This window comes from Entelurus aequoreus, linkage group LG03 (genome assembly GCF_033978785.1).
Source record: "Entelurus aequoreus isolate RoL-2023_Sb linkage group LG03, RoL_Eaeq_v1.1, whole genome shotgun sequence".
Taxonomy (NCBI): domain Eukaryota; kingdom Metazoa; phylum Chordata; class Actinopteri; order Syngnathiformes; family Syngnathidae; genus Entelurus; species Entelurus aequoreus.
In genome coordinates, this window is record NC_084733.1 from 74506027 (window position 1) to 74521026 (window position 15000).

Genomic DNA, 15000 nt, shown 5'->3' on the forward strand with positions numbered 1-15000 from the left:
TAACACTCCTGTCAGGGGGTGCATTCTACGGCGGTGGTGCATTGTCTACCACCAGGAGGCGGGATTCCTGCGAGCCTCAGCCAGTGAGTCTTTGCAGCAGTTTTACGATTGCTCAGCACAAGAAATACTTACACACATACAGTTGTAGACAAAATACACTGTACATTATATACTTTAGCTCAAAACTATGGAAATGTATAATATAATTCAAAATATTTGGTTACATGTCCCTTGGCAAGTTTCACTGCAATAAGGCGCTTTTGGTAGCCATCCACAAGCTTCTGCTTGAATTTTTGACCACTCCTCTTGACAAAATTTGTGCAGTTCAGCTAATTTTGTTGGTTTTCTGACATGGACTTGTTTCTTCAGCATTGTCCACACGTTTATGTCAGGACTTTGGGAAGGCCATTCTAAAACCTTAAAGGCCTACTGAAACCCACTACTACCGACCACGCAGTCTGATAGTTTATATATCAATGATGAAATCTTAACATTGCAACACATGCCAATACGGCCGGGTTAACTTATAAAGTGCAATTTTAAATTTCCCGCTAGACTTCCGGTTGAAAACGTCTATGTATGATGACATATGCGCGTGACGTTAATAGTTAAACGGAAGTATTTGGACACCATTGAATCCAATACAAAAAAGCTCTGTTTTCATCTCAAAATTCCACAGTATTCTGGACATCTGTGTTGGTGAATCTTTTGCAATTTGTTTAATGAACAATGAAGACTGCAAAGAAGAAAGTTGTAGGTGGGATCGGTGTATTAGCGGCTGGCTGTAGCAACACAACCAGGAGGACTTTGACTTGGATAGCAGACGCACTATCCGACGCTAGCCACCAACCGCACGGATGATCGGGTGAAGTCCTTCGTCCTTCCGTCGATCGCTGGAACGCAGGTGAGCACGGGTGTTGACGAGCAGATGAGGGCTGGCTGGCGTAGGTGGAGCGCTAATGTTTTTATCATAGCTCTGTGAGGTCCCGTTGCTAAGTTAGCTTCAATGGCGTCGTTAGCAACAGCATTGTTAAGCTTCGCCAGGCTGGAAAGCATTAACCGTGTATTTACAGGTCCATGGTTTAATAGTATTGTGGATTTTCTGTCTATCCTTCCAGTCAGGGGTTTATTTCTTTTGTTTCTATCTGCATTTAAGCACAATGCTATCACGTTAGCTCCGTAGCTAAAGTGCTTCGCCGATGTATTGTCGTGGAGATAAAAGTCACTGTGAATGTTCATTTCGCATTCTCGACTCTCATTTTCAAAAGGATAAAGTATCCGAGGTGATTTAAAATACAAATCCATGATCCACAATAGAAAAAAGGAGAAAGTGTGGAATCCATTGAGCCAGCTTGTACCTAAGTTACGGTCAGAGTGAAAAAAGATACGTCCTACACTGCACTCTAGTCCTTCACTCTCACGTTCCTCATCCACGAATCTTTCATCCTTGCTCAAATTAATGGGGTAATCGTCGCTTTCTCGGTCCGAATCCCTCTCGCTGCTGGTGTAAACAATGGGGAAATGTGAGGAGCCCTTCAACCTGCGACGTCACGCTACTTCCGGCACAGGCAAGGCTTTTTTTTATCAACGATCAAAAGTTGCGAAATTTATCGTCGATGTTCTCTACTAAATCCTTTCAGCAAAAATATGGCAATATCGCGAAATGATCAAGTATGACACATAGAATGGATCTGCTATCCCCGTTTAAATACAAACATTTCATTTCAGTAGGCCTTTAAGGGTCACTATATGTACTTTTGGAACACTTTCACTTTAAAAAATGGTTTATCGAAATGTAATTTGTTTATATTGGTCCTTAATTGCTTTTGCATTTTTCCACCTTCTCCAAAGGTTTTTCACCTTACAACTATTTAATGAAAAAAAAGAGACGATCAAGTCCAAAATAAAAAGAGAAACAGAGATTTGTCTCATCATTGGATTAAAACAAAGACTGAAGTCCCGGTGTAACCCCTGGTCAAAAAGTCAAAACCCTTTTCAAGTTAGGGGGGAGCACAAACAAACAAAACATAACTTGACATTTATTGTCCCTTTTACTCTCTGTAAAGCCCCATTACATTGGCAGCAAAACAGGCCCAGAGCATAATACTACCACCACCATGCTTGACGGTAAGAATGGTGTTCCTGGGATATTGCTGGGTATTGTGGCCAAACAGCTCATTTTTTTGTTTCATCTGACCACATAACTTTCCTCCAGAAGGTCTTATCTTTGTCCATGTGATGTCAGATGAAACAAAAATGTAGCTGTTTGGCCACAATACCCAGCAATATGTTTGGAGGAGAAAAGGTGAGGTCTTCAATCCCAGGAACACCATTCCGCCCGAATGCAGCTGAGATAGGCTCCAGCGACCCCGAACGGGATAAGCGGTAGAAAATGGTTGAATATAATGTTTATAGCGTTTTGTTGATTTCAGTTAAATAATGGATGTAGAGCATGGTATAAAGTAGTTTGAGAAAGACAGAAATGGTCATTTCCCAACCAATATTCTACAACACAAATACAATTTAGTTGCGTTTATTTAATGTCAGGTTCTGACGTTGATTTAACCATTGAATCCAACGTTGGACATCAACGTCGTCTCAGTTTACAAGTACAACTATTTTGCAACGTTGTTTCAAAGTCAGTTTTAAAGGACATGCACATATAATCAATGTCTTGTGCCAGCTGGGAATGTACTGCACATTATATCTCGTATCCAAAGGTGGGAAATCAGTCCTCTAACAGCATGTACAACTATTATTTCATTTCATGTTTTTGTCACCCTGGTCCATGATCACTTCAAAACTGATATGGTTAACTTTATGAGCAACAAGAACAAATAAATATGATAATAAATAGACACCATATCCTGTTTCCTTATCTTCAGTGTCTGTGTGGCATGGGTGTTTTCTTAAGCATATTATGACATTTTTAATAAACGTATTCTTTTATTTCAAACCTCGCATGAGTCCTCACCTTTGTAAGTCTGCAAAAAATGTATTTTTTTCCTCTTAAAAACGAATACATATCTATCTAGACAGCCATCTGACTGTATAATGAATATGTTCCTTTTTGACTGTACTTAGAGAATAATGCTGTATAATAGACTGTATTTATAGTACTCACATGTGAATAATGCTGTATAATAGACTGTATTAATATTACTCACATGTAAATAATGCTGTATAATAGACTGTGTTTATATTATTCACATGTGATTAATGCTGTATAATAGACTGTATTTATATTATTCACATGTGAATAATGCTGTATAATAGACTGTATTTATATTACTCACATGTGAATAATGCTGTATAATAGACTGTATTTATATTACTCACATGTGAATAATGCTGTATAATAGACTGTATTTATATTATTCACATGTGAATAATGCTGTATAATAGACTGTATTTATATTACTCACATGTGAATAATGCTGTATAATAGACTGTATTTATATTATTCACATGTGAATAATGCTGTACAATAGACTGTATTTATATTATTCACATGTGAATAATGCTGTATAATAGACTGTATTTATATTATTCACATGTGTATAATGCTGTATAATAGACTGTATTTATATTATTCACATGTGTATAATGCTGTATAATAGACTGTGTTTATATTATTCACATGTGAATAATGCTGTATAATAGACTGTTTATATTATTCACATGTAAAAAATACCCAAGTGTTTATTGTGAGCAAACTGTGGTTTTGAATTTCCCCCAGGGATCAATAAAGTACTTTCTATGCTATTCTATTCTATTCTACATTTAAATGTTAACTGGTTGTCCAGCTTTGCACAAGTAACTGCTTGGATCGGATATTTTAGATCAGCCCGTATCATCCTGTTCTTATTTTTTTACTGTTATCCAATTGACACATTTAACTCCTCTGTTTTTAAATACATGACCAATGTATTAATACACATTTATTTGTTCCTATTAGAAAATGGTGACATGTTAACTCCAGGAAGAGTACAAACTATCAGTAATTGTTGACACAAGAAGTAGAGGACGCATTAATTCAGCTCAGCTTCTTCCTACTCCTTTTCTTGCATGTTGATTTGTGCCAGTCTGTTCATATGCTATTTCTCTTTTAATGCAACTTTGTCAAGCATGGATTGTTTCCCACAATACTGCAATCTGTTTGATGAGTAAAGTTATATAATAATGCCATCTGCAAATTTGCATAAGTGGACGTTGCCAAATAATTGAGTAAAAAGCGGTAAAAAGAAAAATGTCACTTCTCATTCATTCATTTTCTGAGATGTTACGAAGAGAAAAGCGATAGAAGTTTTAATCTATTTGTCGTTAGTCCCTTTTTGGAGAAAAAAACTAAAACTAAATGAGTCTGACTACTTGTTAAACATAACGACAAAGTCACTAAGTTGGCGGCAGCACTAAACCCTCTTCCTCCGTCTTCTTATGCTCTGGCAGACCAGGTGCGATACAATGTGCTTATGAGCGAGGGCGGACGAGTGACGCCAAAATGTCTTTGTGGCGGCCCAGACTGCCCCAGATGAATGGATAATGTGGACGCCGTGGCGCGGTTGGGAGAGTGGCCGTGCCAGTAACCTGAGGGTTCCTGGTTCGATCCCCAGCTTCTACCAACCTAGTCACGTCCATTGTGTCCTTGAGCAAGACACTTCACCCTTGCTCCTGAGGGGTCGTGGTGAGTGTCAGGTGTATTTATAACGACATGGCTTCCCACACTTGAAAAGGAAGGACTCGATGAGGCTCAGGATTTCACTCGTATTTCAGTTTATTAACTGGAATCTTGGAAGGTGAAAAACCTTTAAACACACAAGAATAAAAGCTTTTAAATAAAATACAGCATTTTGCAACAAACAAAGTAAGTACATTAACTCAGGTATTTTATAAAGGTAAGTACATTTTTAACATTAATTAATACACATTAACCAGCATTTCACTTAACTTAATTAACTTAGATTAATAAGGTAAATTAGGCATTAAATAAACAGAAATATAGTTCACATGTTAGAACCATCTACTTTTAAAGCAACGTGTTTTACCTTAAGTTTTAGCCTAAATTATTTTATACAGACTTTAGACATGAATTTCTACAACAAGTTTAACTTGACACTTCTCTATTAATTCATATGAAATCAAGCATTTTAAACCAATATTACTGTAGTTTTTAATGCCTAATTTACCTTATTAATCTAAGTTAATTAAGTTAAGTGAAATGCTGGTTAATGTGTATTAATTAATGTTAAAAATGTACTTACCTTTATAAAATACCTGAGTTAATGTACTTACTTTGTTTGTTGCAAAATGCTGTATTTTATTTAAAAGCTTTTATTCTTGTGTGTTTAAAGGTTTTTCACCTTCCAAGATTCCAGTTAATAAACTGAAATACGAGTGAAATCCTGAGCCTCATCGAGTCCTTCCTTTTCAAGTGTGGGAAGCCATGTCGTTATAAATACACCTGACAGTGAAAAACCGGTAGTCCGTTTGGTTTGAGTCCTTTTTCCCATGCGTTTGTGAAGTGCTTTCGTGGTTTTAGTGATCGTCTCTGTCTCTGCTGCTCTCAGCTCCGTCCTGCACACTGAATGAAACGGGTGCATTTGTTTGCTTTGTCCTGTCTGCGCTGCTCATCAGTCTGATTGCGCTCACCTGCTGGAGAGCGCACCTGGTGAGGCGCGCCGCGGAGCAGCGCTTCTGCTGTGACGCGCATGCAGCGCTTCTGCTGTGACACGCATGCAGCGCTTCTGCTGTGACACGCATGCAGCAGCACAGCCGCTGTCACACACACACCTTCAGCCGCACCTTCAGGCAGATCGCCGCAACACCTCCCACTCGATCTTTGCAGTGTAACCTGGAAAGATCGCACCTCTCAGGCGAGCTGGTCTCCCCTGACCTGATCCTCCGCCGGGATGAGGACGACAAGGCGTCGGACGTCTCGATGCAGTATGGTGCCCTGGAAGTCCTTCTCCTTAGACCTGGACTCTTTAACGACAGGGTTTGGAGTCTTCACCTGAACGCACCCACTTGGAGAGACTTTCACGTGGACATCTCGGACAATGCCTTTGGGATCTGCGTTCACACTGACAACTCTTGCTAGCTTGAACTGACCCCTCAGTGCATTTTGGTCGCAGAGCCACACTATGTCTCCAATGGCAGCATTTCTTTCAGCAGTATGCCATTTACTGCGGATGAACAGGTTTGGACCTGCGAGTTGGCTCCAGGACTTCCAAAAGTAGCTGACTTGCATTTGAATCTCTCGCAGCCTTTTGAAGGGGTAAGTTGTGTAGTCGAATGTTTTGAAATCTCCACTTTGTGTGGCTCGACCAAGCAACAGGGTGTTTGGAGTGATGTATTGGATGCTGTCCTCACGGCACTGGACTCTAGCGTCGATAGGCCTTTCGTTGGCAAGGTTGGCGGCCAGCTTGAGTACAGTCAGGAATTCACTGAAGGCAAGGCCTTCTCCTCTACCAAGGCTTTGTAGAGCTCTTTTGGTGATCTTGACAGCAGCTTCGGCGGCACCGTTTCGGTGAGGTGAATCGGCTGGAAGGATTCTCCACATCCAGTCGGTCCCATTCCTGGCAGCATATTCTTCTAGTGATCCTTTGTTTTGTCGTCTCAGGTAACTGTACATCTCTTCAAGGACAGGTTTTGCTCCAATAAAGTTCGTACCTGGATCGGACCAGATCTTCTGAGGATGGCCTCGGACAGAAGTGAACCTCTGGTAAGCAAGTAGAAAGCTCTCCGTTGTTAGCGTGTTTGCCAGTTCGACATGGATGGCTCGGCTGGACATGCAGCAGAAGAGCACGCCCCATACTTTCATGCTCACCCTCCTCTTGACATCATCCTTCACTTGGTACGGTCCGAACAGGTCGACAGATGTGAATTGAAATGGTGCAGCCGGATTCGATCTCTCCTCAGGCAAGTTTCCCATTATTTGCTGGCAGGTCTTTGCTTTTGCTTTCTTGCACACGACACACTTGTCAACAACTTTTTGGGCAATAATTCTTCCTTTGATGACCCATGCTTTCTTTCGCATCCGCAGTGTAGTTCCTGCCACTCCTTCATGTCCCTCACTGTGTGCTTCCCGGGCTAGGAGGGTGGAGATCCAGGCCTGGAACGGTAGCAGGGGAACAGCTCTGTGGTCTTCTCTGAAGGTCTGGATCCTGCCACCACACATCAGGAGTCCGCTTGTTTGGTCCTTGTAAACAACCAGTCTGTCTGTTGTTGTGTTTGGAAAGTGTACGCCCTCCTGTGCTGCCAAGCATAGGTCTCTGAACACATCTTCTCTTTCGTTCACAGTGATGACACCAGATGAAGGTACTGCCTCCCACTTTTCTTTATCGCCGGGGCACAGGAATTTCTTTACTGCTCTCCAAGTCCATACTATTGTCCCGACCAGCCGTCTTAGATTGCTGAAGCGCCTTTCGTCCAGTAGCTTTTGGACTGCTGCTGCTGCAGGTGGTCTTCTGAATCTGGACTCTGTTTCTTGGACTCTTTTTGGGTCCTGTGCTTTCTGTTGACTTCGGGTGAGTACGGCGACAAATGTTTTCTTCTGTATTTTTGTGATATTGTCTCTTGCTTGTGCGGCGACATCTTTGGCTGATTTCTTCGGCCACTCACTTTCAGGAAGTCGAAGGAACTTTGGACCTGACTGCCACTCGGATTCCTCAGTTAAGTCATTTGGACTGGCCCCTCTGGTTATGATATCTGCAATGTTCTCGGGCCCTGGAATCCACCACCAGTCTTGGACATTTGTGCTGCTTTGGATCTCGCCGACTCGGTTGGCAAAGAAGGTCTGGTAACCATAACTCTCCCGCTGGATTGCGCCTAGGACGGTCTGACTGTCGACGAGATGGTGCCACTTCTCAACATCGATTCGGCAGTGTCTCTGGAAGTAGTTCTTCAACCGGGCGGCAAAGACTGCTCCACACATCTCCGCCTTCACAGGGTCACCCTTGTGGTCGAGAGGGGTCAGCTTGGCCTTAGATTCAACTAGCCTCACAACAACACCATGGCTGCAGCTCCAGCGTAGGTACAGCACAGCGCCATATGCGTGCTCACTGCCATCAGAGAAGGTGATGCCACTTGGTTTTGCACGTGGATTTGGTGGTGTCAGGGGTCTGGTGAATCTGAGTTGGCTCAGCTCTGCATAGTCTTCTAGGAGCTTTATGGCATCTTCTCTGAGTCCTTTGGACAAGGCGGCATCCCAGGTGTCTTCTATGCAGTACATGACTTTTGCTTCTTGAAAAGCTCTTCGGATGAGGATGGCTCCCTTCTGCTTTGCAGGAGCCACGAGGCCGAGTGGATCATAGAGACCAGAGACTTGGCTCAACAGTTCTCTTCTGGTGAATGGATCTGGGGTTTGTCTTCTTACTTCATCTCTCAGTAAGTCCTGACCAAGGCGCATTTTCCTCTTCTTCTTGGAGAAGTTCACTGCAACCATGACATGTAGTGTGTCATCCTCAATGGTGTAACCAAGGCCGAGGGCTTTGTTATCCTCTTCAGTGAGCTGGTTTGGCAGGATCATGGTCTTTGACTCCATCTTCTCACCTCTCGGCCCTTTCCTCCCACTTTGATCGGAGTAGACCCAGGGCTTCATGATGAATCCTCCAGCTTTAAGGATCTGTTCGATGTTGGATGTGAGGAGTTTGAGGTGCTGGAGGTTGTTGTGAGAGGTCAGGATATCATCCACATATGCATCTTCCTCTATCACACGTTTCTCTTCTTTGAAGTGTTTGAATGAAGGCAAGTTGGCGGTCTCTCTCATGGCGACTTGGGCTATGCAACCAGCAGGTTTGTCTCCCATGTTGACCCTTGTTATGGCGAAGTCTTCTATTTCAGCCTTTTCAGTGTCACGCCACAGGAACCTGTGCAGGTGGACCTCTCTCTCTTCCAACCAGACAGAGTTGTACATCTTGCGGATGTCACCGAGGGCAGCAAAGACACCAGCTCGGAACCTCAGTAGGACAGCTCTGATTGGGTTCAGGACGTCAGGACCTTTGATTAGTATGTCGTTCAAACTCAGGCCTCTGTACTTCTGGCTGCTGTTCCATACTAGCCTCACTGGGGTGGAGACTGAATGTGGATTTGGTGCAATCAGGTGACTTATGTACCACACTGGCCCAGTCCAACTCTGCAGAACCTCTTTGGATAGCTTCACTGCAGCTTTGCGATGAAGCATTTCATGGACTTGTGACATGTAGGCTGTCTTCAACTCCGGTTCCTTTGCCAGCTGTTTCTCTGTCCTGAGGAATGTGGCTTCAACCGCTCTCCTGTTGTTGGGTAGAGATGCTGGATCTTCTGTCCAGGGATACTTGGCATGCCAGTGGGGATCAGGGCTGTGATGGTCTCCATTCACATACATCAACCCGTTCTTCACTATCTCCATCTCTCTTTCTTCAGCCAGTGTCATTTCTTTTCCCCCGGGTTGGCAATTCCCACAGCGACATCCTCCACATCTTGGCTCACAAGCAGCTCCAATACTTTCCCACTTCCACCACTTCAGAAAGTCTCTGCTGCTAGTGGCTGTATTGGACTGGGTGTGGGGCTTGTCGGGAGACTGGCAGGAGATTGGATCTCTACAGATGAGTTCACTGTATTTGACTGCTGCAGTTCTCATGGATCTTGCGAAGTGTGTCTTTGATGTGTGGGCCATTAAGGTGACTTCTTCAAAGAGGTCCGGGTGTGTGCCTCCGATCGTCTTGCCGAGGGGGCCGTCCCAGAGCACAAGGTTGCCAACAGAACGAACCTTCTGGGGTACTAGCTGGCCTTCCTTGTGGCTGATCAGGAGTTGCACCTCTTTGGGTCTAGCAAGGTCTCTTAGGGGAACATCTGGGAAGATTTTCTGTAGCTTAATAGCTGGAACATGTCTGTGAAACTCTGCAATCTTATCAAGGCCATAGCAGATTAGTTGATGTGACCTGAGGGTCCCTCTCGGAGTGTTGACCCGAATCTTGAGGAGGTAGCGCTTAGTTGCAACAGACACCTTCATCCCTCCAACGCCGTAAACCACCAGTGTCACATCTTCACCTCTCAGGTTCAACTTGCTGGCAGCTCTATGTGTTATATAGTTCGTGTCTGATGCCAGGTCGATGAGGGTCCCAATTCTCTGTCCATCGTTGGCAGTGACATCAAAGAGCATCAGGATCACTGGATACTCATGCAAGCCATTTTCCTCTAGAAGACCTCTTTCAACTGCTGTGGTGTTGTATGCTCTGGATGTGACGTTGCAGAAGGTGTCTCGACACTGCTGCGCCAGCTCAGGGGTAAGCCTGGATAGGAAGTCTTTTTGAGCTTCGGTGTATCTTTTCCCCTCAGCTCTCACTGGACTGGATTTAGGTGTTCTTTGGGACTGGGGTCTGGCAACTGGACAGAGAAGGTAATGGTGTTGGTCTTTGCACTCTGGGTTCCCGCATTGATACGTGGTGTTTCTGCAGGGGTCGCTGCTGTGGACCTCGAGACATCTCTTGCAGGCACCGAGCTGTTGTGCTGCATCCCTCTTCTCCGATGGCTTTAGGTTGATCCTAAACCTTCTGCAGAAATAGAGTCTTCTTCTGTGCTTTGGGTCACCACAAATGATGCAGCCTGCTGTTTCACTGCTGGACTTGGCTGACTTTGTTCTGGCATACTTGATGAGCTTAGTCTGCTCCTTGGCGGGTTCAAAGACGTTGCTCAGTTGATCTAGTTGCTCATATATAGATTCTTGGGACTTTAGGAATGTGATGAGCTTGTCGAAGCGGTTCTGGGGGTTAACAGTGAAAAACCGTCTGTGACCAGCAAAAGACTCCACTTGCGGCCACCACCGAGAGGGAGGACACTCCACCTGGGGCCTGGAGGACAAAGACTGCTGTCTGTCAGCCAAAGAGAGCAAGATGGCTGATCCAAAGCCAACAGATGAACTGAAAGTGGAGAGGACCACAGCTAAGAGACAGTTCTCCCGCCTTGCCAACAACATTACGAGAACCTACATAGAGATGTCTAAGGAGGAGTTACAGGAGAACTTCAAGAAGCTGATGCTAGAGAGCTCTCGTGTCTTCGAGGCAAACGAAGAAGTGGAAGCCGCTTACATGGCAGACGCTGAGGAGCTGAGCGACCCCCAGAAAGCCGACATAGCAAAGACGGAGAAAGAATGTGAGCAGAAGACGAAAGAAGTCAAACTCCTAATCCGAGAGACGCTCTGGACCACATATGGAGAAAAGGAACTTTCCCTGGCTCTACAAGTTGCAGAGGCCGAATTCAGGAACGTCTCCTTCCAGCCAGACACAACTCTGGAGGCTTGTGAGTTCATGCTGACCCACCTACAGAAGTTGGTGGACAAGGCAAAGGAAGCGCACCAGAACTGGAACCACTGGGCTCCGCTTGCCGAGAAAAAGGACTTTGATTACCGTTTAAGAGAGCTCGAGGTGGTCCTTCCCAAGCTGGTGTCACAGAAGGCCCCCCTCATCCAAGCAGCAAGTATAAAGAAAGACGCTGGACCCCAGCCCATCTCAGCCCGCAGCTCAGCTCCAGTGGCAGCGATAAAGCTAAAGGCCACAGCCTTACCAAAGTTTGCCGGCAACCAGCGAAACTACTACAGATGGAGGAAGGAATGGGAGGCTCTGCAGAAGCAAGGTGAACCAACCGGATCTTCAGAGGTTAAGAAATTCCAACTACTGGATAGCCTTGATGAAAAGGTGGCCAGGGAACTACGTCTGTCAACGTACAGCTCAGCAGATGAGATCTTCAGAGTCCTGGAAAACCGGTTTGGGAACCAAGCCAGCATTGCTCTTGAGATCATAGAAGAGCTACAAGCAAGACCATCAGCCAGGAGCGGCCATCCAAGGAAAATCGTAGAGCTCATCCAAACTGTGGTAAAGGCCCTTTATGATCTAAACGAACTGGATAATGCAGACGCCTTAAAGAACCCACTGGTGACTAGATCCATCGAGAGCAAACTCCCAGAAACTCTGAAGAAAGACTGGCTCACCTATGCTGCTGACAGAGGAAACACTGTTAACCCCCAGAACCGCTTCGACAAGCTCATCACATTCCTAAAGTCCCAAGAATTTCCTTTTTTTGTTAATTCCTAAATTAGGCATTAAATAAACAGAAATATAGTTCACATGTTAGAACCATCTACTTTTAAAGCAACGTGTTTTACCTTAAGTTTTAGCCTAAATTATTTTATACAGACTTTAGACATGAATTTCTACAACAAGTTTAACTTGACACTTCTCTATTAATTCATATGAAATCAAGCATTTTAAACCAATATTACTGTAGTTTTTAATGCCTAATTTACCTTATTAATCTAAGTTAATTAAGTTAAGTGAAATGCTGGTTAATGTGTATTAATTAATGTTAAAAATGTACTTACCTTTATAAAATACCTGAGTTAATGTACTTACTTTGTTTGTTGCAAAATGCTGTATTTTATTTAAAAGCTTTTATTCTTGTGTGTTTAAAGGTTTTTCACCTTCCAAGATTCCAGTTAATAAACTGAAATACGAGTGAAATCCTGAGCCTCATCGAGTCCTTCCTTTTCAAGTGTGGGAAGCCATGTCGTTATAAATACACCTGACAGTGAAAAACCGGTAGTCCGTTTGGTTTGAGTCCTTTTTCCCATGCGTTTGTGAAGTGCTTTCGTGGTTTTAGTGATCGTCTCTGTCTCTGCTGCTCTCAGCTCCGTCCTGCACACTGAATGAAACGGGTGCATTTGTTTGCTTTGTCCTGTCTGCGCTGCTCATCAGTCTGATTGCGCTCACCTGCTGGAGAGCGCACCTGGTGAGGCGCGCCGCGGAGCAGCGCTTCTGCTGTGACGCGCATGCAGCGCTTCTGCTGTGACACGCATGCAGCGCTTCTGCTGTGACACGCATGCAGCAGCACAGCCGCTGTCACACACACACCTTCAGCCGCACCTTCAGGCAGATCGCCGCAACAGTGAGCGTAACAATTTCCAATGTAAATGACGACGAGAACACAGTTTTCGTCATCACTTATGTAACGTCTGTCGACGCGCTTTAAGGAGGACATGAATTCCATCGATTACTTTATTGAGCGAAACTCTTTGTCGGCCATGACCGAAAAACATTGGTAAAACATGTATATCGAGCAAAACTGGTCATTTTCTGCCGTACAAACCAGACCAAAACCAATTTTGTCATATCGACAGGAGCCGCTCGCTCTTTCTCACTTGCGCCAACACATGCACATACGGCACTTAGCCAGTGATGCGTTTACAGCAACACAAAAAGTCGGACAACTCCAACACCACACATTAAGTGTAAGTCCAGGTTGTTACACTATGATTTACCAATCAAATGTGTGCTTATTATCATGCCATTTATTAAGAATCTTAATTCATAAATATTAATCATGAAATGCTGTTATTATATTAAATAAATACTAATGAAAATGTATATTTTACAAACAAAGTTACAGGAATCTATATAATCCCATGCTTACATCTCATTGTGCAACATGTGAATGCTTTAATGCAGGGATGTCAAACTCGTTTTCATTATGGCTGCCATCAGAGGACCGCTTGTAACAGTGATTAATGTATGCATTTGCCTCTGGATTTCATTGTTAATTATATGAATTGTTTTAAGTAGACTGTCGATTTTACAGTAAAAACTTTACATTTACAAAATTTTACTGTAAAATATAGTGGGGTTTTTTATTTTTTACAACATTTTACGGTAAATGGAAAAACAGTAACACTGTTTTTTGGAGTTTTATTAAAAAAAAACTGGCAGCTTAGTTGCCAGAATTTTTGTGTTAAATTTACATTGGTTTTTACAACATTATATTGTTAATGGAAAGTTCTTTTTTTTTAAATTCTGGCAACTTAGCTGCCAGTTTTTCTACCGTAAAAACAAGTGTATCGTCTTTCCATTTACATCAATACACCATTAAAAACAACAACAGTATATTTTACAGTCAAAAACTGGCAGCTCCATCAATAGAATTTTAACGCAAGAAACAGTAGTAGTTTTTTTTTTCAATTTACAGTAATACGCTGTAAAGAACAACGTAAAATGTATTGTCATTTTGATTAATTTGATGGGTAGTTTGCTGTGTAACACTTTAGTATGGGGAACATATTCACCATTAATTAGTTGCTTATTAAAGTAACAAAGACTTAATTTAGAGTTATTTGGACACTAGGGGAACATATAAGGGTTAGGGTTAGGGTTAGGGTTAGGTTTAGTTTTGGGGTTAGGGTTACCAATAATTCTGAGGTTATTGAGGGAAGACTCTTAGTTAATGGCTTACTGGTTGTAAAATAAGGCCATGCAGAATAAGGCATTAATAAGTACTTATTAATGACTAATTAAGAGCCAATATGTTACTAATTTGCATGTTGATAAGCAACTAAATAATGGTAAATATGTTCCCCATACTAAAGTGTTACCGTTTGCTGTAAAGTTAAGCAATTTTATTTAGACAAAAACATGTTTTGAAAGTATTATAATGTACTGTAATATTTGTTGCAATATCAGATACTATTAAAGTTTAAAATGTATGCAATTTCAAGCAGTACGTACATTTTTTCCTGTCAAAATTAAACAAATCAATTACATTTAGTGAGAAACTTTTAAGTACTTTATTGACACATAATTTCCAGCTGTTTGCGGGCCAGATAAAATGATGTGGTGGGCCAGATCTGGCCACAGGGCCTTGAGTTTGACACCTGTGCTTTAATGTGGAACTAAATGCAATATCTACATCCCCCCATACTACAGTGTTACCGAGGGAACATTGGTTGGAAACACCACTATGTAAACATACCGCATGGTCGCAACATACCGTCTTTCCCTCGGCTTGATTCTGCACCAATCAAGTGGATACATTACTTACACATCCGCCATTAATCCCCAGACCCTAAAACGCCACTCAATGTACTTATCTACTTTATGCTAATCAAATAAGCACCAAAAAGCTTTTTTTTTTTTCTTCTCTCCGAGAGGAAATTTTACAGTCCTCCATTTAGGGGCTACTTCTTGTGTTATTTAATAT

General features: G+C 42.8%; 1 protein-coding gene and 1 long non-coding RNA gene across 2 annotated transcripts in view; one reads left to right on the forward strand and one right to left on the reverse strand.

Moving 5' to 3' along the window:
- The window catches only part of lingo1a (leucine rich repeat and Ig domain containing 1a), a 341266-nt gene that overhangs the window by 90317 nt on the left and 235949 nt on the right, over positions 1 to 15000 (forward strand). The window lies entirely within an intron of this gene.
- On the reverse strand, positions 4691 to 5725 carry LOC133645786 (uncharacterized). The gene is made up of 3 exons (XR_009825207.1): positions 5650 to 5725; positions 5477 to 5581; positions 4691 to 4805 (listed from the first exon to the last, which is right to left on the reverse strand). It is a non-coding gene; the product is annotated as an uncharacterized LOC133645786 (long non-coding RNA).